The sequence below is a fragment of the Macrotis lagotis genome, chromosome 1 (assembly GCF_037893015.1).
Source record: "Macrotis lagotis isolate mMagLag1 chromosome 1, bilby.v1.9.chrom.fasta, whole genome shotgun sequence".
Lineage (NCBI taxonomy): Eukaryota > Metazoa > Chordata > Mammalia > Peramelemorphia > Peramelidae > Macrotis > Macrotis lagotis.
In genome coordinates, this window is record NC_133658.1 from 905,326,042 (window position 1) to 905,351,462 (window position 25,421).

General features: G+C 41.3%; 2 protein-coding genes across 4 annotated transcripts in view; both read right to left on the minus strand.

Annotated features, from left to right (window-relative positions):
* Positions 1-25,421, minus strand: part of LOC141509577 (uncharacterized) — a 264,113-nt gene that overhangs the window by 169,521 nt on the left and 69,171 nt on the right. For 2 of the 3 annotated variants that reach the window (XM_074219210.1, XM_074219208.1), the window contains exons 2-3: positions 19,047-19,118; positions 91-271 (exon numbers count right to left, since the gene is read on the minus strand). The gene's annotated coding sequence lies outside the window, so the exon portion shown is untranslated. The remainder of the gene's footprint in view (positions 1-90; positions 272-19,046; positions 19,119-25,421) is intronic. The other variant, XM_074219209.1, reaches the window with a different exon arrangement.
* LOC141509580 (uncharacterized) overlaps positions 1-25,421 on the minus strand; it is a 113,597-nt gene that overhangs the window by 18,974 nt on the left and 69,202 nt on the right. The gene's annotated exons all lie outside the window — the stretch shown is intronic.

Here is a 25,421-nt window from a genome sequence, read left to right on the forward strand (position 1 = left end):
CTTAAAGCCTGAGCCATGACTGAAGCCACACTCTTTACATTTATAGAATTTCTTTCCAGTTGGAATCTTCTGACGTTTAATCATTCTTACCTCACTCTCCTGCTTTACTGGCTGCCGCTTTTCCAGGCTCACACCTTCCCCAAATTCCCCAAGCGGAGAGTAACAAAGTCTGCCCCTTTGAGTCTTTCAACTTTCACCAATGAGGATGATTCTTCACCTATTATGGTCTCCTTTGGAGTTGCCTCTTTGTTTTAAGTCCTAGGCTCCAAGTCTGAAAGAGATTGATAGAAAGTTTGAATGTCCCCAGTTCTTAGAGCTGGGAGAAGGGAAACTGGGGGTGGAGTAATGCACATGTACACTCTACCCAGATGCAAAAGTCACATGGTATAAAGCAGCATCAAACCTGGCCTGACAATCTGTGGAGTCAATGGACAAAGATGAAGCCATCTAAAGAGGTGGATAGGAAACTAATGTCTTTGGTAAAGTGAGTACAAAAGATGAAGAATACCAAGTAGTCAGATTGTAATGGGCAGTGTTCCAAATACTAGATTAGAATATCAGTAGCAAAAGAGGTAAAAGCAGTTGAGTGGTACAGTGGACAGAGTGACAGGTTTGGAGTCAGAAAAACCTCTCTTTCTGAGTTCAAATCTGGCTTCAGACACTTACTAGCTGTGTGACCCCAAGTAAGTTACTTTATCCTTTTTGACTCAGTGTCTCATCTATAAAATCAACTGGAGAAGGAAATAACAACCCACTCCAGTATCTCTGCAAAAGAAAAATCAAAATGGGGTCACAAAAAGTAAGACATGACTGAAAAACTGAACAAGGGAAAAAAAGAGATAAGAGGCAAAGGATGGAGAGAAAAAAAAACAGAAGAATAGGAATGAAGACTATCTGGAGTTAGGAACCAAAATCTAATTGCCTCATACTTAAAAGAGTCTCATAATCTAAGAGAAGGCAGAAACATTGTGTTACAGAAAGAACTGTTCCTTGAAGCTGGGATCAGATCCCTATCTCTGTAAATAGTTTTATCTCTTTTGGCCTTAGGTTTCCTTATCTGCAAAAAGGAGGATATTGGGAGAAAAGATCTCTTCTGTTGCTCTGCCATTAGGACCCACAGGTCCTAATTAACCATCAACATCCTATAAGGCATGGGGGCTAGATATTTTGACAAATGCATTTTATACATCACATCACTGAATTCATAAACCACTAAGAAGAAGCTATCTCAAAGGGCATGGCATATTTAAGCAAATTGGGTTCACTGAGTGTCTTGCCCAGCATCAACAACGAAATGAGTAATAGCCTACACTTAAATGAGGCTTTCAGTGCCCAAAGCACTTTCCTCAGACTATTCTGGGGTTAGATAGTCATTAGACTCTACCCCAATTTCCAAGTAATCTCTCTCTGAACAATCCCTTCTACAACCTGGAGCAATTTTACCCGAGCCATTTCTGGATCTCTGGGTGTCAAAGAGAAACAAGAGTGAAGCAGTAGAGTCTTGAGGGAATGTGGCATGGATCCCAGTTGCCAGGGATCATTGTTTTTTGGGGGGCACTTCTGGGATTCACTCTTGCTCAATAGTCACTCCAAAAACCCCAAAACATGGAATTATTGATTAGGGTAATGGAAGAGTAAGGCGATCAACCTAGTTTTTAGAGGGTAGGTTGCCAACTGGAGCACTGAAGGGGAGAGTAGAGATGGATGAGAAGAGAAGAGAGTGTACAAAACTCTGGTGGGAAGTTCTCAATAAGTTGTCATAACATCGATGACAAGATTCAGTTCAAGAGACTGAGGAGCAGTGTGCCAGGAAGGAAGAGACCCAAGAGAACTATGTCACAAAAAAGAGGAAAGTAAGGTCAACTATAGAAAATCCTACAGAGAAGTCAAGAAAAATGAGGACTGAGGGAAAAAAAAAACCATTTGATTTATCAAAGAGATCACTTTGGATTATGTAGTTTCATTTAAGCAATGAGCTCTCAAGCTGATCTCGGAGGGTTTTGAAGGGGCCCCAGCTGCCATCAAATCTAGACCACATAGCAGGAGGCTACAAGTGCCACTTATCCAATATAGGGTCATCCAGTCTTGAAATGAAGACTTTGAAGGAAGGAGGGAGACTCCACCCCCTTCCAAAGAAGTTCATCTTACTTAAGACCTACTATACTTAGGTAATTTGCCCCTACAAGAATCCTCTATTGGTCTCTATAAGTTCCATGCATTGCTGCAGGTTCTGTCCTCTGAACCAAATGGAATAAACCAGGTCTCTTCTCTAGGAGACAGCCCTTCCAGAAGGTAAAGATGTTTAGATTTTCATCAATCTTTTCTCCAGGCAATATATCCTGAGTTCCTTCAAATGTTTCTGCCTGGAAGGGACTCGGGGCTCTAAACCATCCTGATTTTCCTCTTATAACAAAACAGAAGTAAATACTAAAAGCTAGCATATATATTATAAAGTCCTAAAGTTTGCAAAGCCCTTCAAAAATAGCTCATCATCATCATCATCATCACTGCAACCCTGGGAAGTAGATACTATTATTATGCCCATTTTAGAGTTGAGGATATAGCTGTAGATATGATAACTATAGGGCCATCACCTCCATATTACTAGAAGCTATTTTTCCTCAGTTACAGTCAAAGAAGAAGATAGATTTTTGAGGGCCACATCAAGCTGACCTGCGCTTCAAATACCCTAAGGCCCCAAACTGTTTTTGAAATAAACACTACATAAAGCAGCCTTACTCCATAGAATCTCTACCCCATTTCATCATCTCAACCTTCATGCTCTAGAATGTCAAAACTCCTTGGATCCTAGAGATTTGAGGAGTATACTTAATTTTCATCACTGATGGACTTCTACAAAAGAATATGCTATAACCCACCCATATTGAAGTCATCTTTGAAACTTAGCTCTTTATCATCTCATTCCCTTTACCCCCTTTGCCACCTTTTTAGAATCATTTCCCCTTCATCAGTCTCCCTCTTTTTTTCCATATTCTTTCCAGTTCTATAGACGGGGCTCAATAAGACTATCTTCCAATCCTCTTAAGACCCAAGGATGTGGTACATATGAGTAGGGTGATTTGAAATCACGAAAGGCATATTTTGGGATTTCTTCACTTTTCTGGAGCAGCAATTCCCTGTTAGCATTTCTAGGCTATCATATACAATGTAAAAAGTCATTCTTATTACCCATAAAATAGAAGGGAAATAAAAATTAAGCACAACTACCTCCCCTTGATTTTCAATCGTCATTAACACATCCATGCCAAGAAAGGATGCCGTAGACTTTCTTTGAGTCTCATTTCCCCTCCCAACAGAGCTAAAGAAACAAATACCCACCCATCCCGAAATATTTTGCTTAGTTTTTCTCACCAACCTCAGTTTATTCTAAGCTACAAAATTCCCTATACTATTTTCCCAACTTAATTAACTTTATTTTTTAAATTAAATTAACCCTACTTTAAAGGGCAATGTATTATGAGGTACAATATTCAAGAGACATAATACAATTTCCTCATATTTGATATCATATTCAGATTCAAGCTTTTTCTATTTCACAGTTAAATCAATCAAGCTTAAGATATCTCAGCTCTCAAAGTAGATTATTATTTGCTAATGAATTTGTGAAAATATTGAAAAATACATGAATACAGAAAATACTACATAGACTATATATATATATGTATATATATATATACACACACACATATATATATATATATATATATATATATATATATATATATAGTTCCAACTATATAAAAACTATTAAAGCATGTTCAAAAGTCAAAGAGAACTGTACATATGTAAAGGAGAAACAGTAGAAATAAACATAACCAATTCCCCTGAAAAATAAATCTTATTAAGAATTACTTCCATACAATATACTGCTTTCAAGTTTTATATTTCTTTTTGTTTTTTTTTTGGGGGGGGGGGTTGCAAGATAATGCCCAAGGTCACACAGTTAGGTAAATATTAAGTGTCTGGGGCCACATTTAAACTCAGGTCTGTGGGAACACAGACTATACTAACAGACTGCCACCTGGACAGTCTCAGGAGCTGGCATGCCGCCCTGAGAGATAAGGTGCACTGGAGTCCTTGGGAGCGGGACATTCCACCCCACAGACCAAGGGCACTAGACACAGCTGTGTTTTACCACCTCCTCCCTAACATACCTCCTTATCCTGTAACGCAAGATACTGCATGTACACACTGCTTGTGCACCCCCATTCCCTCAATTATTCTTTATTCTACCCCAGAAGACCTAACAGTATATATGTAATAATTAAGCAGTAATAAAATTGAGCTGGAGGCATAAGGCAGTGGTGGCTTGACTCCTTATTCTCAGCTCCCCTCCAGGAGGGAGGTTATTGCTGTGGGCCCCAAGGTGAAGCAAACCATAACACAGGTCTTCCTGACTCCAGGGACACCTAGCTGCCCTAAGTTTTGTATTTCTTCTGTTCTTCCTTTTGGTCTATGATATGAGTGTCTATACCTCTCAGATAATCCTTGCTAAAGTTTAAAAAGGAGGTAAATAAAGGTAGGTAAAAGTTAAAATAAAGTGAGTCCATTTATTCTGACCTACCTTTCTTCTAAGAATTCCTAAATCTACTTCAGAAAAGAATTGGTTTAAATAATATACTTTGTGCAAACAGTTTTATTTTTCTTTTAATGGCAAAATATTTTTGGAATCTTTGGAAAACAACAAAATCTTAAACCCTAAGATCTTAAATTAAATATTGGATCTGATGTGATTGGATTTCAATTCTTAGAATATCCTAAGTCTCATCTCTGCTTCCCTTTCCTCCAAATGCTCCTTTTAGAGCATTTGAAAGTAACAGCATACCAATACAATAATTAGGAAATAGCTTGATATATTATAATACATGAACATAATGCAATATTATTACTATACCATGAAAAGCAAAATGAGGAATTCAGAGAAACCTGGCAAAATAATATGCATAATGACAGCAATATCAATCAAAGCTCAGTCCCAGAAAGGAATTGAAAAAATGTACTTCCCTCCTTCCATAGAAATGACTGGAGGACTGTAGATGAACCATCTTACATATACTGTCAGACTCAGTAAATATATTGGTTGCTGGATTATTTTTCTTTTTTAATCATTTTAAGAGAAAGTTATAGAAATAGTAAAGTGAGAAGAATAGGTGGAAATGAGGGTAATTTTTTTTCATAATTAAACTGATAGCCCCTTTGTGGGCAAAAGCCCTTCTGAATCATCAATGCTTACACGAGTACTAAATTTAACATTTCAACAATTATCACAAAGTGTGATAATCTTAGCAAAAGAGGTATTATTAGGTTGAAGAATAAATTAGTTTACTTCCCATGAAATAAACTAAATATTAAAGGGAAAAATATTAATAGGCATAATATAATTTGCACAAATAAAAATAAAAATGTTTACATTGCTTCAGTGGTAGACATGCTATTACAGATCTTGAGACCATTCAAAGTTGGAAACAGAAGCAATAAAATAAGCAATACAGTTAGACATTAAAACAAAAAAATCAAAAGCTAGGTACCAAGCATCCTCATGATCAAAACCCTGTAACTCCAGCTTTTTAATCATCAGCCTGGAAGATGGCCACAAGAATGGATCGTGTCTAAGGAGCTCTCTCATAAAACTTATAATCTAAGGACTCTAACTAAATTTTCGAGAGACAGAACCGACAGAGGGACCCAATGAGGCAGTTCTGCTACTCAAGGTAACCTGGAAAAGAGGAGAAAGGCTCTGCTCCCCAGGGTCGGAGGGGCGGCCCGCCAGAGCAAAAGAACTTCAGCCTCCCGGAGGCAGCCCCAGGGTGCTGGGAGCCACAGCTCACAGCATCGAGGAGATTCCTGAGCTCCTCCCCGGGGAGCACCAGGCACAAATTGGGGGAACAGTGGGGGACCTCTGCCAGAGTGAGCACGTGGAGCCCAGCCCTCAGGGAACACAGAGAGCAGCAAGGCCAGGAACAGAAGCAGGTGGAGGTGGTAAGCAGGAGCCCCCAGGGTATGAGCCCATTGAACCTAGGGAGGGGAGTGAAGAGAGACTGTAGAGCTCTGTCCTCTGCCCCTGGAACAGGACTCTGGGGCTCTGAACACATTCAGAACCTGATCGCAGTCTAGGCCCCCCCATAGAACAGCAGCCCCCCCCACCTCAGCCCCATGGCAGAGGGGGGCGCATATGATCATTCACAGACCAAGAGAGAGGACAGAGCCTCACACACTGAGACCCTTGTGGGAGTGTCCCAAAAGCTCAGGAAGCACCCCCAAAACAGGCTTAGGTTGGGAAAAAGAGCAAGCAGAGAAAAAAGAGGAACACCATTGAGAAATGTTTTGCATATGAGCCCAAGAAGGATCAAAATACTCAGTCTGAAGATGAGGAAGCACAAGCTCCTGCATCTAAAGACTCCAAGAATAACAGAAATTGGGCTCAGGCTATGACAGAGCTCAAAAAAGACTTTGAAAATCAAATGAGGGAGTTAGAAGAAAAACTGGGAAAAGAAATGAGAGAGATGCAGGAAAAAACATGAAAATGAAGTCAGCAGCCTAGTCAAGGAAATCCAAAAAAATACTGAAGAAAATAGCATGCTAAAAACCAGCTTAGGTCAAATGGATAAAACAGTTCAAAAAGTTATTGAGGAGAAGAATGCTTTAACAAGCAAAATTGGCCAGGTGGAAAAAGAGATAAGAAAACTCTGAGGAGAACAAATCCTTCAGACAAAGAATAGAACTCAGGGAGATTTGTAAATTTATGAGAAACCAGGACTCAATACTTCAAAACCAAAAAAAAATGAAAAATTAGAAGAAAATGTGAAATATCACACTGAAAAAACAATTGATATAGAAAACAGACTTAGGAAAGATAATTTAAAAATTATTGGAATACCTGAAAGTCATGATCAGGAAAAGAAACTTGACATCATTTTCAAAGAATAACAACAGGAAAATTGCTCTGATATTCTAGAAGCAGAGGGCAAAATAGAAATGGAGAGAATCCACCGATCTCCCCGAAAAAGAGATCCAAAAAAACAACCCCCAGGAATATTATAGGCAAGTTCCAGAACTCACAAATCAAAGAGAAAACATTACAAGCAGTGAGAAGGACACAATTCAAATATCATGGAGCTGCAGTCAGGATCACACAATACTTAACAGCAAGTACATTAAAAACTCATAGGGCTTGGAATATAATATTCCAGAAGGCAAAAGAGCTCAGAATGCAACCAAGAATCAACTACCCAGAAAAATCGAATGTCCTCTTCCAGGGAAAAAGATGGACTTTCAATGAACCAGGGGAATTTCAAATGTTCCTGTTGGAATGGCCAGAGCTGAACAGAAGGTTTGATCTTCAAATACAAGACCCAGATGAAGCATAGAGAGAGAAGGGTAAAATATGAGGGACTTAATGATGATGAACTGCATGTATTCCTGTATAGAAAAATGACAATGATAATACTCATATGAACCTTCTCAGTTAATAGAGCAAGTAGAGGGAGCTTTTATAGTTGAAGCACAGGAGAAAGCTGAATTCGAAGATAAAATATGGTATAAAAATGGAGCCAATAGAAAAAAAGGGAAATGGAATGAGAGAAAGAAAAAAGAGAGGGGGAAATAGGCCAAGATATTTCATATAATAAGTTTTTTTCTTTATTACAATGAGCTATTGCAATGATATGGAAGGGGGGAGGCAAGGGGGAATGAGGGAATCTTTGCTCTCATCAGAGGTGGCTAGGAGAGGAAACAGCATATATACTCAATGGGGTATAGACATCTGGAGTAAGAAGGAGGGAGGAGCAGGAGGAAGGGGTGGGGATGTGAATAAAGGAGGAAAGGATGGACCATGGGGGGAAAGTGGTCAGATATAACACATTTACTTTTTTACTTCTTGCAAGGGGCTGGGATTGGAAGGCCTGCCCAGGACCATAGGGCCAGGTGGATTCTGGGCCTAAGGGGTGGTATGGGGGCTCAGGGCTTCTAGGGCCCAGGACCAGGGATCTGTCTGCTGCACCATTCAGTGACCCTACAGCAGAGTCAGAGTGAAAAGAGAGAGAAAATATAGTACATGGTAGTGGAGAAATAAGAAAGGAGGGAGTTGCGATCATCAATGGCAACGTTGGAAAAATATGGAAGCAACTTTTTCAATGGACTTACCATAAAGAATGCAATCCATCCATGACAGTTGTTGGTGTTGGAACAAAGACTGAAGCACATTTTTTATTATTATTATTTGGGGGAGGGTGCAGGGCAAATGGGGCTGGGTGGCCTGCCTGGGGCCGCATAGCAGAGTGATCTTTGGGTGTCTGAGGCCGGATTTAGACCCGGGTGATCCTGGCTCAAGGGCCAATGCTCTGTCTGCCACCCAGCCACCCCTACTATGATTACTATTTTATTTTATTTTGGGCCTTTTTTTTCTTCTTTTTGGTTTTTGCAAGGCAGTGGGGATCGGGTGGCTTGCATGTCACAGGGCTGGGTGATTGTTGGGTCTACGGTGCTGGATGTGGGCTCGGGTGCTCGTGGCTCCAGGGCTAGTGCTTCGTCCATTGAGCCACCTGGCCATACCTACAATTATTACTATTATTTTTTTAATTTTAATTTTTTTCTCTCCCCTTTACTTTATCGCCCAAGCAAGTCTATATTCATGGGGGGAGGGGTATTTTGTTTACTCTTAAACAAGAATATTTTATTAATGTAAAAAAAATTTGTACAAAATGAGAATTAAAAAAATAAAATAAAATAAGAACTATAATGTTCATGAAATGGCAGATGAGAATGACTTGAAAACATTTACAAAGCCTCAAAGAAAAAGGTAGCCAGAGCACATGTCCAACAAGGATTCATAGTTGAGTTAAACTGAGAGTTAAGGGGCAGCTAGGTGGCTCAATGGATATAGCACTGGCCCTGGAGTCAGGAGTACCTGAGTTCAGATCTGACCTAAGACACTTAATTACCTAGCAGTGTAGCCTTGAGCAAGTTACAACCCCATTTGCCTTGCAAAAACCTGAATGAATGAATGAATGAATGAATGGTTAAAGGAGCTAAAAAATAAATTCAAAAAACAAATGATAGCAGTAGAGGAATGAATGGGGAAAGGGTCAACAGCTAGTGAAGAAAGTTATGAAAAGAAAATTAGCACCTTAGAAAAGGGTTATAAAACCTTAATTGAAGAAAGCAAATTCTTGAAAATGAGAAGTAACCCTATGGAAGGTAATGACTCCATGTGATGTCAAGAGATAAATACACCACCCAAGTCAAAAGAATGGGAAAAAATGGGAAATGTGAAACAACTCATAAAAAAAACCCCAGCTGAACTGGAAAAAAGATCAAGGCGAGATAATTTAAAAAAAAAAAAATCAATGGACCACCCAAATGCCATGAACAAAAAAAAAGAACTTAGAACATATTTCAAGAAATCATAAAAGGAAATGGAAAAAATAGAGGTAGCACTCCACAATAATTCAAATACCATGAAGCCACAATCAGAACCACAGACAATTTAGCAACCACCTTTACAAAAGTGTAGAGAGCTTTGAATATGATATCCCAGAAGGCAAAAGGATCTAGGTTTACATACAAGAATAACCTAGCCAGCAAAACTAAGTAAAATCCTATTGGGGGGGGGGGGGTGGAGAGGAGAAGGGAGATGAAATCTCATCGAAATAAAGGGTTTCCAAACATACCTGAGGGCAAATAAAGACTTGACCCAAAGACCACCAAGTTGAAAAATTGGCATATACAAAGAAATCGAGAGACCTAAAAAAAAATCATGAATAAAAAAATCATAAGGAATTAAATATAATTAAACTACATTCCTACGTGGGGAGATTTAACCTCCCAGAACTTTATCATCATAGGGGGAATCTAATTAGGGACCCAAGTCTGATTCTTTTATATCTGGATGATCTAAAAAGAAGATTCAATTGGATGAGGAAGAATGAAGAAAATTATCTCACATAAATGAGGTGTAAAAAGATGAGTTTATGCAAAAAAGAGGAAGCACTGAGGAGTAGATTAAAAAACTTCTCTCATCATAAAGAAAGAGAAATACACAAAACACATTTGGGTATAAAAATACATGTAAAAACAAACAAGAAAATGGAAAGAAAGGGTTTAAGGAAAAGAGAGGAAAGAAGATTAGAATAAATAACATCAGAAGCAAAATAGACTCTTAAAGAAAGGAGAGGGGGAAAAAATAGAGAAATCTGTCTAAGATAGGATGGAAGAAAATACACAGGGAGCAGTCATGATCATAGTTGTGACTGGGAGAAACACACACAGAACAAAAAAAAACATAAGAATGGCTCAACAATTTGTTGTTTAAAAGAAATATGCCTAAAACAGAAAGAATACACCCAAGAATTTAAATAAGGGTTTGGGGCACAATTTATCATACTTCAGCTTAAATAAAAAAGGTACCATGATTTCAGACAAAGGAAAAGCAAATTATACCTAATTAAAATATATAAGTAAGTACAGATTCTATATTTTTCTAAAAGACAATGAATTAATATCAATACTACACATGTATCAAATGGCACAGTATGTTAATTTTTAAAGGAAGGATTTAAAAGAATTTCAGATAAAAATAAATAACAAAACTATAATGATGGGGAAATATCAATTTACTCCTTTCAGACCTAGATAAATAGAATTAAAAAAAATTTTTAGAATAATTTATTTTATAATCATTAAGAAAGTAAAGTACAGGAGAGATCCAGAAAATTTTGAATGGGGAATGGAAAAGAGTATGCCAGTTTCTAAGGTGCTTGGCACTTTCACAAAATTGATGATGGATTAGAACATAAAACCTTCTCAAATAAATGCAGACAAGCTTCATCTTTATGCATATATAATGTGCATCCATACTGCCATCCATGCAATCCATAATACAATAAAATTACACTCAATAAAGAACTGTTGAAACAAAGATTAAAAACTTAACTGGAAATTTATATAGCTGACTTGCAAGAGCAGCAAGAAGACAAACTAGACATTTTCTCCAATCCCCCATGATCTCCCAAACCTTTCCAAAACAGAGAAGATAAAGGAAATTCCCCATTTTAAAACTCTAGGACACCCAGAATCCAATAGGTATCCCCCCTCAAAACCTGATACTCACTGATCCCAAGCCCCTCAGCAAGCCTTCCCCAGCCCACAGGCAAGCACACTCACATCAAACCCACCCTGACACTCCATTACCCCCTGCTCCCTGGTTCAAGGCTGGAAGCTTGTTGCCACAGTTGGCATGACCATTAACCTGCAGAACCAATAGCATACAAGGAGCTAACACCAAGAAGCAGCAGAGGAAAGGACAGTCCTAAGAACAGGACCCTGCACAGAGAGGGCTGTGCCAGAGCCAAAGAGAAGAGGTCAGCATCCAGCGGGAGCCCGCTATGTGCAGCAGCAACTCCAGGAGGCAGAAGCATGGCTGGTGTGGGAGGAGGCTGAGATGCTCTGAGAGCCAGCCCCCTAGGAAACCATGATTAGAAGGGGGAAGGAGTCAAGAAATGAAGGGTAAGAGAAACAAGTTCAGGTAAAAAAAAAATCTAAAAATACCAAAGATTTCAAAACAAAGAAATCTTAAAGACTTTGAACATAAAAAGATAAATCAATAGGAAAAACAGTAATGGAAGGAAATAAAGTCTCCAGATGTAGGAAATGGGTTCATGCAGGAAAATAATGCAACCCTTGACAAGACAGAAGACATGTGAAATTTGTGAATATGAAACTGCAACAAGCCGTTCTGGAGTGGGTTAAAAGACAAACGAGAATTATGAGAGTGGAATTTATTTTTGCACAGCAAAAATAATGAAAAGAATAAAAATTTGAACATAATAATAATAATACCAAAATAAAGAGAAAGCAACAAATAAATCAGAAATGCAAATATACATAAGTGAAGGACAACTTGGAAAGGAAACAAAAGCAAACAACATTAAAAGTAAACAAAACAGGGGCGGCTAGGTGGTGCAGTGGATAGAGCACCAGCCCTGGAGTCAGGAGTACCTGAGTTCAAATCCAGCCTCAGACACTAAATAATTACCTAGCTGTGTGGCCTTGGGCAAGCCACTTAACCCCATTGCCTCGCAAATAAAAAAAAAAAAAGTAAGCAAAACAAATGTCAAAGAGATGAAGTGAAGAAAACAATCCAATAATTATAGATTTCTCAGAAGAACACAACAGGACAAAAAAAACCTTAACACAAGAATGATGGAAATAACGTCTAAACATAGAAAGAATTCACAGTTGGTCTCCAGAAAAAAACCCAAGGTGCAAACACTAACACACACTGCAAAATTTAACAATTCAATTCAGAAATTACTACAAATCATCAGGAGAAACCACCACATACAAAGCAAAGGACATTGAAATAGAAAAGATTATCAGTGTCCACTAGAAAAAAGAAAAGAGAATGGAATAATGTATTCTAAAGAGCACTATAGCTCAGGTTACAGCTCAGGGTGACCTAGCCTGCAAATCAAAGTTCAACGAATAGACAAAAGATAAACAATAAGAAAAAAAGAGATTTGAAATATTTTTGAGGGAAAAAAAAACAGGCAGTCCAGGTTCATGAGTTTCTACCTTCCTTCCAGAAGCCATCAATAGGAGCAAGCACAGTGGATGTTGGGAGGGATCCAAGGATGAGGTTTTACAGAGAAAAGGATAAGGGGGCAAAGGGTTCAACAGTAGAGGATAGTGTAGAGATCACCAAGGGATGAAGCTGGGGAGATTGCAGTCAGGGAGGATCAAGGAATTCCAGAATTCTTCTATGTAGAAATAGATGAGAATGTGTAGTTGAGATAGAATGAAGGAGTGAATTGGTCCTGGGAAATTCATAAACCAAGGAACTAAGAAGTTTCGGAAGGCATCTTACACTTGACAGGACCAACACAAAACTCTGGCTTTCCTCAGTTTCATGTCTCTGTTAAAATACCCTAATAATATATCCTAGGTCCCCACACCTATCCCAAATTCCCTAGATTCTAGGGGTCCCCCCATGAATTTTCCATAGAAGGATAGAGGTCTCCCTGGTTCTCAGTCCTTAACCCATCTGAGCATCCAGTGAGAGAAAGTCAAGTGAAATGAAATCGGTCCTTCAGCATTTCCTAAGCACCTAGGCACCATGCACAGTCCTGGCCATGGTCTGGGGGAGGGGGAAAAAAAGGGCCCTAAGTACTTTTATGGAGCAGCTGACATGGGCTGCTTGGCCTGGATCACTTCCTACGACTTTCCTTACTAGTGGGGAGGAGACAATGATGATGCAGTGCTGTGGGCAAGCTTACTTGGAAAATGAGACTTTTGTTGCCTGCTTCAAGAGAGGACAGATGTAGACTCTGGAGATGCATAGTAAGAATTCCACAAACTGATGCTGAACAAAGGGAGCAGCCCCAAGAGACCCTTGTACACATTTACAACCACACTCTGGGTTGATCAATTAAATAGACGCAGTCCCATTCAGCAGTCCAGAGAACTAGGTCAACCCTGTTACGGACAATGCCATCCATATCTAGGGGGGAAAAAACAACAAAACAGAATCTGAGTGGATACTCTGTCCTTCCTCTCTCATGGTGTTCTTTCTTTTCCCTTCATCCTAATTCCTCAAACATAAAATGACTTATCTGTAAACATGTTCAACACAAATATACGTGCACAACTTTTACCAGAATGCTTGTCACTGCGGGGAAGGGTGCAGGGAGGGAGAGTGGTAGAAAATGGCAGAAAAAACGTATAAATATGGAAGTAGATGAATGCTGAAAAAATTTTCATAACAAGCAAATGGGAAAAAAACTTTAAAAAATTTAAAAAGAGAGGACAGATGGTTCCCAATCTTATCAAGAGTTTGGGGGGGGGGGGAACCAGACTTTGGAACAGACACATAGAGGAAAGCTGCCAGCCCACTCCCATATTCCCATATTTCCATTTGTCCCTCTTAACTTGGAGCAATTTCCACTTAGATGAGACTGGGAGTCTCACACAGCATTCACTCTGTGTACTGTTTGGCATATTCTAAACTATAACTTCTCTACTTTCTGCTTAGAAGGTTCTGCTAACCAAGTGCTTAAATAAAAAGGGTTTATTTACTATGAAGTATATAGGATGGGGAGGAATAAAGGCTATCACCTTGCAGGCACTAACAACTGATGGAATTACCAAAAGTCTCTTGAAGGAGGTGGCTCCAGCTGAGTCTTAAATGGACCACAGGTTCACAGAGATGACCCTAGGTGGAAGGACACTGCAGGCACAGAGGCTGAGGCACTTCTCTAGTTAGACTATGGTTTCTAGTGTGTAAAAGAATTAATTTTTTTTGTTGGTGAGGTTGTAAACTCATCCAAAGTTTCTGGAGAACAATTTGGAATTACACCCAAAGCACAACAAAAATGTGCATCCCCTTTGATCCAGCAATACCACTGCTGGGTCTATACCCTGAAGAGATCATGAAAAAGGGGAAAAAGAAATCATTTGCACAAAAGTATTCATTGCAGCCCTGTTTGTGGTGACACAGAATTGGAAATTGAGTATATGTCCATCAATTGGGAAATGGCTGAACAAATTGTGGTATATGTACATTTAGAAATCAGGAGAGATGGGATTTCAGAGAAGCCTGGAGAGAATTGTATAAACTGATGCTGAAGGGGCGGCTAGGTGGCGCAGTGGATAAAGCACCAGCCCTGGAGTCAGGAGTACCTGGGTTCAAATCCGGTCTCAGAAACTTAATAATTACCTAGCTGTGTGGCCTTGGGCAAGCCACTTAACCCCATTTGCCTTGCAAAAACCTAAACTGATGCTGAGCGAGATGAGCACAACCAGAAGAACATTGTACACCCTAACAGCAATATGGGGGTGATGATCAACCTTAATGCATGCTTATTCCATCAGTGCAATAATCAGGGATAATTTTAGGCTATCTGTGATGGAGAATACCCTCTGTATCCAGAGAAGGAACTGTGGAGTTTAACCAAAGACCAAAGATCATTACCTTCAATTTAAAAAAAAAAAGTTGTCTAATGTACTACATAATTTTGCTATCTCTAATATTTTATTTTGCCTCAAGGATATGAGTTTCATCTCAACACGCTCATTTTTAATGTGTAAAATTCATCAAAATATGCCAGAAAGCTTCCTTTTGCTATTCTGTCATCTTGGATGTGTTTCCTTCTTTGATTCCATCTAAAATATCCTTGAGACAAAAATAAAATATTAGATAGCAAAATTATGTAATACATAAGTAATCTGGAATTATGCCCCCAAAGGTACTAACTTTTCATTTCTATAGAAATTCCACTAGTAGGCCTATACCCCAAAGTGATCAAAGAAAGAAGAAAACTCATTAGTTCAAAAATATTTATAGCAGTTCTTTTTATAGTGACAAAGAACTAAAAAGGGTTAAGAATTGTTGGGGAATTTTACAAAAAAATGATAGGTAGAAACTACTAGTGTATATAACTGGAAAACAAATAAAATATTCATATAATAAAAAAAGAATGTTTTGAGTTCACTGATCAAAAGGGCAAAAGGGAGTCACTAGACCCTGCTGAGCAAGAGAGTGACAGGATCAGAACTACACTTAAGGAATATCAGAGTACAGGTTTTAGGTTGGATAGATTTGAGAGACAGATGCAGGGAAGACCAATTGGAATGCCTCTAAATATGATAGCATCTGGGGAAGCTTAGTAATGGAGGGAGGAAGCAGACTCAAGATCCAAACTGTAGCCAACCCACACAGATGGAGACAAAGGAGACACAACCAAGATGGCAGAATAGCAAAAGGAAGCTTTCTGACACATCTGCTCCACAAATATCTAAAAATACACTAAACTGTCTTTTTATTTTGGTTTAGGCAATAGCATTAAGGGACTTGCACAAAGTCACAGTCAGTAAGCATAAAGTATCTGAGGCCATATGTGAACTCAAGTCCTCCTGATTCTGGGATGGGTGGTCTATCCACTGCTCCACCTAGCTGCTCCCAACAAACTGTCCTAAATAGAAGAAAAATAATAGTGGGTCACTTTTCTAATACTAGTCAGATAAATTTAGAAGATAAATATTTAATGAAGAAAAAAAAACATGAGCAATTTTCCCAGTGATTAAATAAATGTCAAAGGATATGACAAGGCAGTTTTCGCAGAAAAAATTCAAACTTTAAACAGCCCTATGATTAAATCCTTTCTATCATTGAAGAATTGAAAAAAAAAACAAATTCAAGCAACTCTGAGATTCCACGTTATACCTCTGATTGGCAAAGTTCAAAGAAAATGATCAGTGTTGGAGAGGCTGAAGCTCATTGATTTGCTGTTGGTAGAGCTGTGAACTGATTCAGCCATTCTAGAAAATAATTTGGAAGTATGCCCCAAAAGGTACTAACCTTTCATTTCTACAGAAATTCCACCTACAGGTGATCACCTAAAGTGATCAAAGAAAGAAGAAAACTCATTGGTTCAAAAATATTTAAAGCAGCTCTTTTTATAGTGACAAAGAACTGGAAAGGGTTAGGAATCATTGGGGAATGAATGAACAACTTATATTGTAAATAATGAAAATCCATTAAGAAATGTTGAGGACGGTTTGAAAGTAAGTGGGAAACATTGGTGAGAACTGGATGGAGAATGAAACATCAAGTAAGCAGAACCAGGAATACAATTTATACCATAACAACACTGTAAATAGAAATAATTTTGAAAGACTTAGAAACTTTGTGCAAGAAAAAGACCAACCACAGTTCCAAAAGATCTATAATGAAGAATGCTACCGATCTCCTAAAAGAGAGGGAGGATGGACCCAAGTTGCAGAATAAGATATACATTTTAACATGGCCAATATGTGAATTTGTTTTAATTTTACTATGCACACTAAGATGAAATCAAGGACTTTCAGAGACATCTCTGGAGCTGAGGCGGCAGTGGAGAGAGAAGTGAGAAGAGTGCTTGTTAACTGAAAAATAATTTTTCTTAAAGACAATAAATTTTGAAAATTTCTTACACAATACAAACCTAACCCAACATGAGAAGATTCATAATTTTTTTTTGCAAGGCAACAGGGTTAAATGACTTGCCAAATTCACACAGCTATGTAATTATGAAATGCCCAAGGCTGAATTTGAACTCAAGTCCTTCCGACTCCAGGGCCTATCCACTGCACTATCCACTGCACCACCTAGCTGCCCCAAGAGGATTCATAATGGAAAGAAAAATTAGTCACACTTTTTCTAGTTATATGGATATGAGTTATTTGTTTCTTGATCCATTTTGTAATGCATTTTCATTTAATGAAGGAAATTTTAAACATTCGCACACTTTTATTGTTAATAAGTTCGATTTGGATCTCATATTCTTTTTTTAACTGATATTTTATTTTTCCAATTACATGTTATGAAAGTTTTTCAGTATTTATCCATATGCATATGCATATTTTTAAGTTACATAATTTCCTTCTACTCTCCCTTCCCACACCCCTGCCCTCAGCAGGTGAGCAGTCTGGTGAAAACTGTACATACATATTTGTGTTTAACATGTTTACAGATTAGTCATTTTCTGTATGAGGAATTAGGATCAAGGGGAAAATAGAGAAAACCAGGAGAGAGGAAAGAAATACCTAAAAGAAATTTTTTTAAATGTAGTCTTCATTCAGATTCTGTAGGTTTTTTGTCTTGTTTTGTTTTCTTCCTCTGAAGGGGATAACATCATCCATGGCTAGTCTAAGCCGTCCCAGCTCTCTGGACTGTTGAGAGCAGCTGCTTCCAGCCAGGTTGTCCATCTCTCGATGCTGTTGTTGATGTGCGCATTGTTCTCCCAGGTCTGTGCTCTTCCCTCAGCATCAGCTCCTGTAATTCGCTCCATGCTTCTCTAATCTACTCTCAGTGAGAATCTTGTCCAGATGAGGGACTCTTATCTTAACTCCCTCATTTCTCTTTTTGATCAGAATCCTTTACCATTCCTTTTTCCCTCTAGGTTTGAAGACTCCTGATCCTAATCTTCAGACGTACAGTGAGTTCTCATCGGCAAAGGCCTCCTGAAGGCAGGGACTCTGGGTGAGTGAGCTGGCCAGCTCGCAACAGGCCAGGAAGGGAGGAGAGGCAGAGGCCCAGTCTGCAGCGGGGGTGGAGGAGGAAGGCTCAGCCAGACCGGAGGGGGAGCCACATGCATTCGGTGGGAGACATGCTAATGGACGGACCAGGGGCGCTTTGGTTGTTTTCTAACTTATCCCCAAAGGTCTGTGAGACATGAGTGAGGAGGAGGAGCCTGGTTTCAGGGAAGTCAGTGAGGAGTGCTCAGGAGTGACAGGAGGAGGGCAGGCTTCTCCCCTCAAGCCCGGGCCCAGGCCCCTTCTCAGTTAGGGTCCTTGAACAGGCTGTTGACACAGTGTTCCTACCATCCTTCCTCTCTTCTCTAAGAGGCAGCTAGCTGGAGATGCCAGGCTGGATGGTATGATATAACAGTGTAGGGGTAATTCAAGATGGGGAGAAGGTGACTAGCGCCAGGGGGATGGCCTGGGAAAGAACTGAGGGAAGAAGGGAGCAGAAGTCAAGGAAAGGACAGAGATCAAGGGGAGGGGTCAGTCAGAAGGCAGAAGAAAAGATGGAATGCAAAAGGATTAAGATGAAATCAAGGACTTTCAGAGATATCTCTGGAGCTGAGGCGGCAGTGGACATTGCCCTGGGGCTCATCTCCAGGTGGGGTCATCAGCCAGGTGTGCTTCAGGGGCTGTGCCCCAGCACCTGAGCAGCTAAGATAGACTGGAGATCAACTCAGGGAAGGAGACCCGGGAAGATGCACTGCTGGCGAGACCAGAAGCTAGAAATGAGGAGGAAAGCAATTCCAGGCACAGGGGATGAGAAGCCTTAGAAGGCATGGCCTGTGGGTCTGGAGGGGTCCCCAGTCTCAGAGAGGGAGGGGATGCTCCGTGCAGATGAGGAAGGGGAAGCCTGGAAGGGCCGTCCCGAAGCCCACCTGAGACGGATACATGCAAAGCAGCATGAGTCTGGGGCACAGAACTGAAATTCTGGGATTGCAGACTGACAATGATAGCTTCTACCTTCATACCTTGGGAGGAATCCTTTCCTGGAATGTTCTTTCTGGAAGTGTCCTCCGTGGTCTTAGTGCTCAGTTCCAAATCTAAAAAACAGTAAGAACACCTGTCAATGTAGCTTCTGCACAGGGACTCTGGTTGCCACGCTGCTCAGTGCTCACAGGGCCAGGCCCTGACACCGGGGGGCCCAGTGGCCAGGGGCTGGGGAGAGGAAGGGCAGCAACAACTCAAGGGTTTAAAGGGGCCTGGAAGGGTGAGGAGAAGCCTCAAAGTGAGGTGTTTCAAAAAACAGACTGAGATAGTCCTGAGAACAAGCAAATGAATTCATGGCAAAGAACAGAAAGAAGGTAAAAATCTGAAGACTTGAAGGGGGGATTAAGAGGATTCCAGCTGCCAGATTCCCCTTGCGTGCTTTCCAGTAGAGCCTCTGGATTTCTTTACTGTACCCAGTCTCAGGGCCATGGCCCAGGAGCACCCCCAGGACCCTCAAGTCCTCTGTGGACAAGAGCCCTTCAGCATCCAGGCCCCCAACAAGGCAGCCCGTCCATGCCCTTGCCTCTCCCTGCTCCTTCCTGTTGGGAGACTGGCCTCCTATTGCCACCCACCACCAGGCTGGACCTCAAGGAAGGATGTGGGGTCTAATCTCTGCCTGATTCAATGGACCTCCCCCCATCACAAACTCTTGACTGAATTCACTCCTCAATGGTCTTCACACTTCCAACCCTTTATTCTTTCAGTAACCAGAAGACTTGGGTGTTTGGTAAATGTTTACAACTAATTCTGTGGGAGAACAGATCAATATATTTAGGAAGAATTTTTGACGTTTGAACTGTATTTTTTTTTAATTTTTTAATTTAAGGCAGTGGGGTTAAGTGACTTGCCCAAGGCCACACAGCCAGGTAATGATTAAGTGTCTGAAGACACATTTGAATTCAGGTACTCCTGACTCCAGGACAGGTGCTCTATCCACTGCGCCACCTAGCTGCCCTGAATTATACTACTGACATTTTCTCCATCACATGTTTTTCAGTTCTAGACAATCAACAAAGCAATAAATCAATCCCTGATTGTGCTCCTCTGGCCTCAGTCCAAGGAGGCCCCATCAGCACCCTGCTCTTCATTGTGGCTACTATTAGCTATTAGCTATTAGCTACTATTGGCACTTTAGCACACACAGATCCTTTCCCTTTTTATTTAATCCTGCTGGGTATAGATGGACTAGCTCTAATACTGCTTGCTTCAGGATATTTCTGTCCAGATCCTTGTGGTCATCAAGGACTGTGTTGAGTCAAAGAGCCTCCAAGATCTGTCATTTTCCATTTTCATCAACTTTACTAATCTGATACACAGTAGGTGATGCTTTTAACACAGAGTTGAGTTAAAAATTCCAGGTTATTATTTTAGGTGGGGTGGAGGAGGAGGAGGAGGAGGAGTGGGTACTCGAGGAAGACTATGAGGTTGGAACCCTGGGTATCCGCCCAAGGAAGCAAACACCCTCTGGGGAATCTGGAAACGTCACCATCAGTGGAGCAAGAAATTCTTGCCTCATTGAAAAGAACTGAGGAAGGGGAGGCTGGAAGGAAGTATCCTGTTCAGAGGTTAACCTGGTCAATGAGTAATTTTTAGAAAGTTTCCTTAATTGCCTCATTTTAATTTCCCTGCAGTCCTCCTGCTTCCTAGCTCTAGGGTCAAACACGACCAATCTAATCTTATTTCCATTTGACAGCCATCAGTATGTGAAGACTGCAATTATTCTATCACCCAGCTTGTTCCCAGGCTAGCCATTACTACTTCCTTAAAATGATCCTCACAGGACCAGGACATGGGGCCCTTCTGCATGCTGAGCACCCTCTTTTGGGAGGTCTCTGCCTCATCCACTATCAAAGTGGAACAAGTGAACACAACATCTGTGGGGCTTCTGACGAGGGCAGGGTACAAGTGGGACTCTCACTTCCCTAATCAAGGAAGTTCTATCTGTTGGACTTACTGACACCTAAGATGACAATAGTTTTTGGGGACATTGGATCATATGGCTGATTCCTGTTGAACTTCCTATCTCCTAAAATCCCCCAATCTATTTCAGAACCACTGATATCTAACCATGTAGTCCCCCACCGACTGACTGCCACAACCGCCCACCCTGCTCTGAATGGTACCTTCAATGCCAGTCAGTGCCTTAGCCTGTCAAGACCCTTTGGGTCCTGTCACCCAGTGTCTCCTGCAAATTCATTCAGCATTCCATCTACGTATTTTTAAAGTGGTTGAGAAAAACGAGGCTGGCTTTGGCCAGAAAAGAGGTCACTGGAGACGGGAATAAAAGAACAGGGAGTAGGGGAATGGGGGCATGAGATAAGTGGGAGGAGAGGAGAGGGAGTTCATTAAGACCAGTCTCCACCTCGAATGTAAAATGTAAGGTGCAAAATGGGACCTAGACAGCAAGGAGGCTTAGAAGCTTTGCCCTACTGCCCTAAGGGTGTGGGTGAGATGAGACCCACCAGACAGGCCAGGTGAAGTCCTCTGTCTCTGGTCAGCACATGAATAAGAAGGTGCAAAGCAGCAAGGTGGGAGAGTGACTAGTAACTGGTCTCCTCATCTGTAAAACTGGGAATCATGAAAAAGCCCCTACCTCCCAGGAGTGCTGTGAGGAAGGATCCAATTTAATAACTGCATGCCTGTCCTTCCTTCATCTCCTTCTTCCCCATGACAAACTGAGACTAACTAGTGTTTAAAGGTTTGTAAAGTGTTTTACAATTTCATCTTATTTGATCCTCATGACAACCCTGGAAGGAGGTACAATTATTATTCTAATTTGACAGATGAGCAAACTGAGGCCAACACAGATTAAGCAACTTTCAATGTCATACAGCCAGGAAACCTTAGGCAAGATCTCAACTCAGGTCTTCCTGACCCCACCCCCAGCACTCTAGCCACTGCACCATCCAAGTTCAAATCTTATCTCAGAAACTTAATAGTTACTAGTTGCGTGACCTTGGGCAAGTCACTTAACCCACTGACTCAAGAAAATTAAAAACGATAGATTCTCAGGGCAAATGCAAGCAAGTTAAGTTCAGTAAGTTTAGAGGGTTTTAATCTTAACCTGGTCCAGCAGGACAAGACACTGGGGGTGGGGATGAAGAGGACACACAAGCAATCCATCATTTAATCAATAAACACTTATTAAGCACCTGCTGTGTGCCAGCTCTCATGTTAAGCCTTAAGGATACAAAAAAGCTCCTCAAGTAGCTTCTGATCTACTGGAGAGACAACCTGCAAACAAATATAAACCACCAAGTTCTATTCAGGATAAGACACTACAATGAAGAGGGGAAGAGGAAGCTTTCTGGAGAAGGTGGGATTTGAGTTGGGATGTAAAGGAAATCAGGACATCAACAGCTGGATCCTGGGGAAGAGTGGTCCCTTCAGGGGAATGAGAGAGAGAACACAGGAGACCAGAAATGGAGGGTCTTGTTCAGAACAGCCAGGAACCCAGGACAGGGAGGAGGGGGCCAAGGTAGGAAGGGCTTTGAATGTCAAAAAAAAAAAAAGCCATCGGTCTTGAGAGTTTGTTGATGGGGGGAGGTGGACCCTCAAACAAACCTGTGGTTGAATAGAAAATGAACGAGAGAGTGAAGAGACTGGAGCCAAGCAGCCCGGCCTCAGGTGAGAGAAGTGGAGGGCCACTCAGGGACAGGCAGGGTCAGAGCTGAGGAGGTGGAAGAGGTAGAAAAGGAGGGAGGAGGAAGAGGAGATGGAGGAGATGGAAGAGGAGGACAGGGGAGGAAAGGCAGTATATTTGAGAGATGCTGCAAAGGGGAGCTCAACAAGTTTTGGGGGTCACATTGGATACAGGAGGGGAGAGAGTGAGGAGCCCAGGATCACTCCTGAGTTGGGAGCCTGAGAGACTAGGAGGCTGCTGCTGACATCTACAGTAATAAGTCAAGGAGGACACTTTAGGGGAAAGATGGTGACTTCTATTTTATACATCACGAGTTTAGACATCTTCTGGTTAAGGATGCCAGGTTGGATGGTGAGCAAAGGCTCAAACAGGATCGCAGGCAGTGGAGATCCCCAAAGAAAGGGGCCCAGGAAAAAACCCAAGGGACAGTGAAGTCAGAGGGCTGGATCTGGAGGAAGATTCTGCAAAGGAGTCTGAGAAGGAAGCAGGGGAAGAGAGGGATCTTGAGAAGAGAGAATCAAGAAGAGTGATGTCAGAGACTGCAGAAGTCTAGAAGACTGAGGGCTGAGGATCTGACCACTAAGAAATCATCCTCAGGCAGTCAGACTTGGGTTGACATTCAAACTGCCCAGGTGAAAAAGAATCCTTGGGCCTATCTCAAGGCTTATCAATCTTAGGAGTCAGGAGACAACTGGGGTCCTTTAAGAGAGGAGATGGAAGATGCCAGCAAAGTAGACACTTCAAGAAATAGGGAGCTTGGCAGAGCCAAGATGGTGGTGGGAAGGCAGGATTTCCCAGAAACTCTCTTCCAAAATATTCCCAAAACCTTAAAATTAACTAAATTTTCAAGAGTCCAAACCCACAGAAAGACCCAGTGAGGCAATTCTCCAGCCCAAGGTAACTTGGAAGAGGTGGGAGTGTGGGAGCATGGGAGCAAAGGAGCTCCAGTGTTCCAGGAACAGCCCACGTGGCACCTGGGTCACCTGGGTCCCTGTGGACTATGGCTCCTAGCAGCAGAAGCAGTTTCCAGACCCTCCCAACCCAGGGATCACCAAGCACAACTTAGAAGATCAATGGGGGAAACCTCTGCCAGAGTGAGCATGGAGCCCAAGCCGGCACGGCCCACAGCCCTTGGCACAGCCCTGGTCCTGGGAAACAGAAGCAGACCCACAGAAACACCCAGCTGCCCCCCACCCCCACCCCCCAGCAGCTACTACCAGAGGACTCAACCTATGGAAGGAAAGGGGAGGGGAGAGGCTGTCGAGGTCTTTCCATTATTCCTGGGACAAGGCTCTGGTGCTCTGTCCATACTCAGATCCAGATTGCAGTCTGGGCCCCCATACCACTATAGCAGAGCAGAACCCTACTCACAGCTCCAGGGCAGAACGGAGTGTCTGTAGTCATCCACAGACCAGAGCACAGGCCAGGAAAGCAGTCAGAGCCTCTCATAAGACTTTGAAGAAACTGAGGTCCTTGCAGTGGTACCCCCAAAACAACTCAAAAGCTCAGGAAGCACCCCAAAACCAGGCTAGAGGCTTGAGGAAATGAGCAAATAACAGAAAAAGAACCTGACTATGGAGGATCAAAACACACATTCAGAAGTTGAGCCAAGTCTAAACTTCCATATGCAATGCCTCCAAGAAAAATAGGAGTTGGGCTCAAACTATGGAAGAGCTCAAAAAAGGTTTTGAAAATCACATAAGGGAGGTCAAGGAAAAATTGGGAAGAGAAATAGAGAGACGCAGGAAAACCATCAAAACCAAGTCAGCAGCTTGGTCAAGGAAATACAAAAAATAACAAAGAAAATAACACATTAAAAACCAGTTTTAGTCAAATGGGAAAAAAGCAGTCCAAACAGTTAATGAGAATTGGCCAGCTGGAAAAGGAGATAAGAAAAGAACTCCTTCAAATGTAGAATGGACCTAAAGGAAGCCAATGACTTTGTGAGGAATCAAGAAACAATAAACAATACCAAAAGAATGAAAAACTAGAAGAAAACATAAAATATCTCACTGGAAAAACAAGTCACCTGGAAAAGATTCAGGAGAGACAATTTAAAAATTATTGGGCTGGGGACAGCTAGGTGATGCAGTGGATAGAGCACAGGCCCTGGAGTCAGGAGGAGCTGAGTTCAAATCCAACCTCACACTTAATAATTACCTAGATGTGTGACCTTGGGCAAGTCACTTAACCCCACTGCCTTGCCAAAAAAAAAGTTATTGGGCTATCTGAAAGTCATGAAAAGGAAAAGAACCTTGGCTTCATTTCCAAAGAATTTCTCCAGGAAAATTGCCCTGATATCCTAGAAGCAGAGTGAAATAGAAATTGAGAGAATCCACCAATCTTCTCCTAAAAGAGATCCAAATGATGATGATGATGATGATGATGATAATAATAATAATAATAATCTGCCAGGAATATTATAGCCAAATTTCAGAACTCCCAAATCAAAGAGCAAGCAGCCAGAATGAAACAATTCAAATATTGTGGCTGCAGTCAGGACTATGCAGGCCTTAGCAGCATCCACAATGAGAGTTCATGAGCTTGAAATATGATATTCCAAAAGGCAAAAGAGCTTGAAATGCAACTCAGAATCAACTACCCAGCAAAACTGAACATCCTCATTTAGGGCAAAAGATGGACGTTCAATGAAATAGTGGGGAGCCAGCGATGGGGCAGGGAATTGGAGGGGTCTGAGGGTGACATCTCTTCC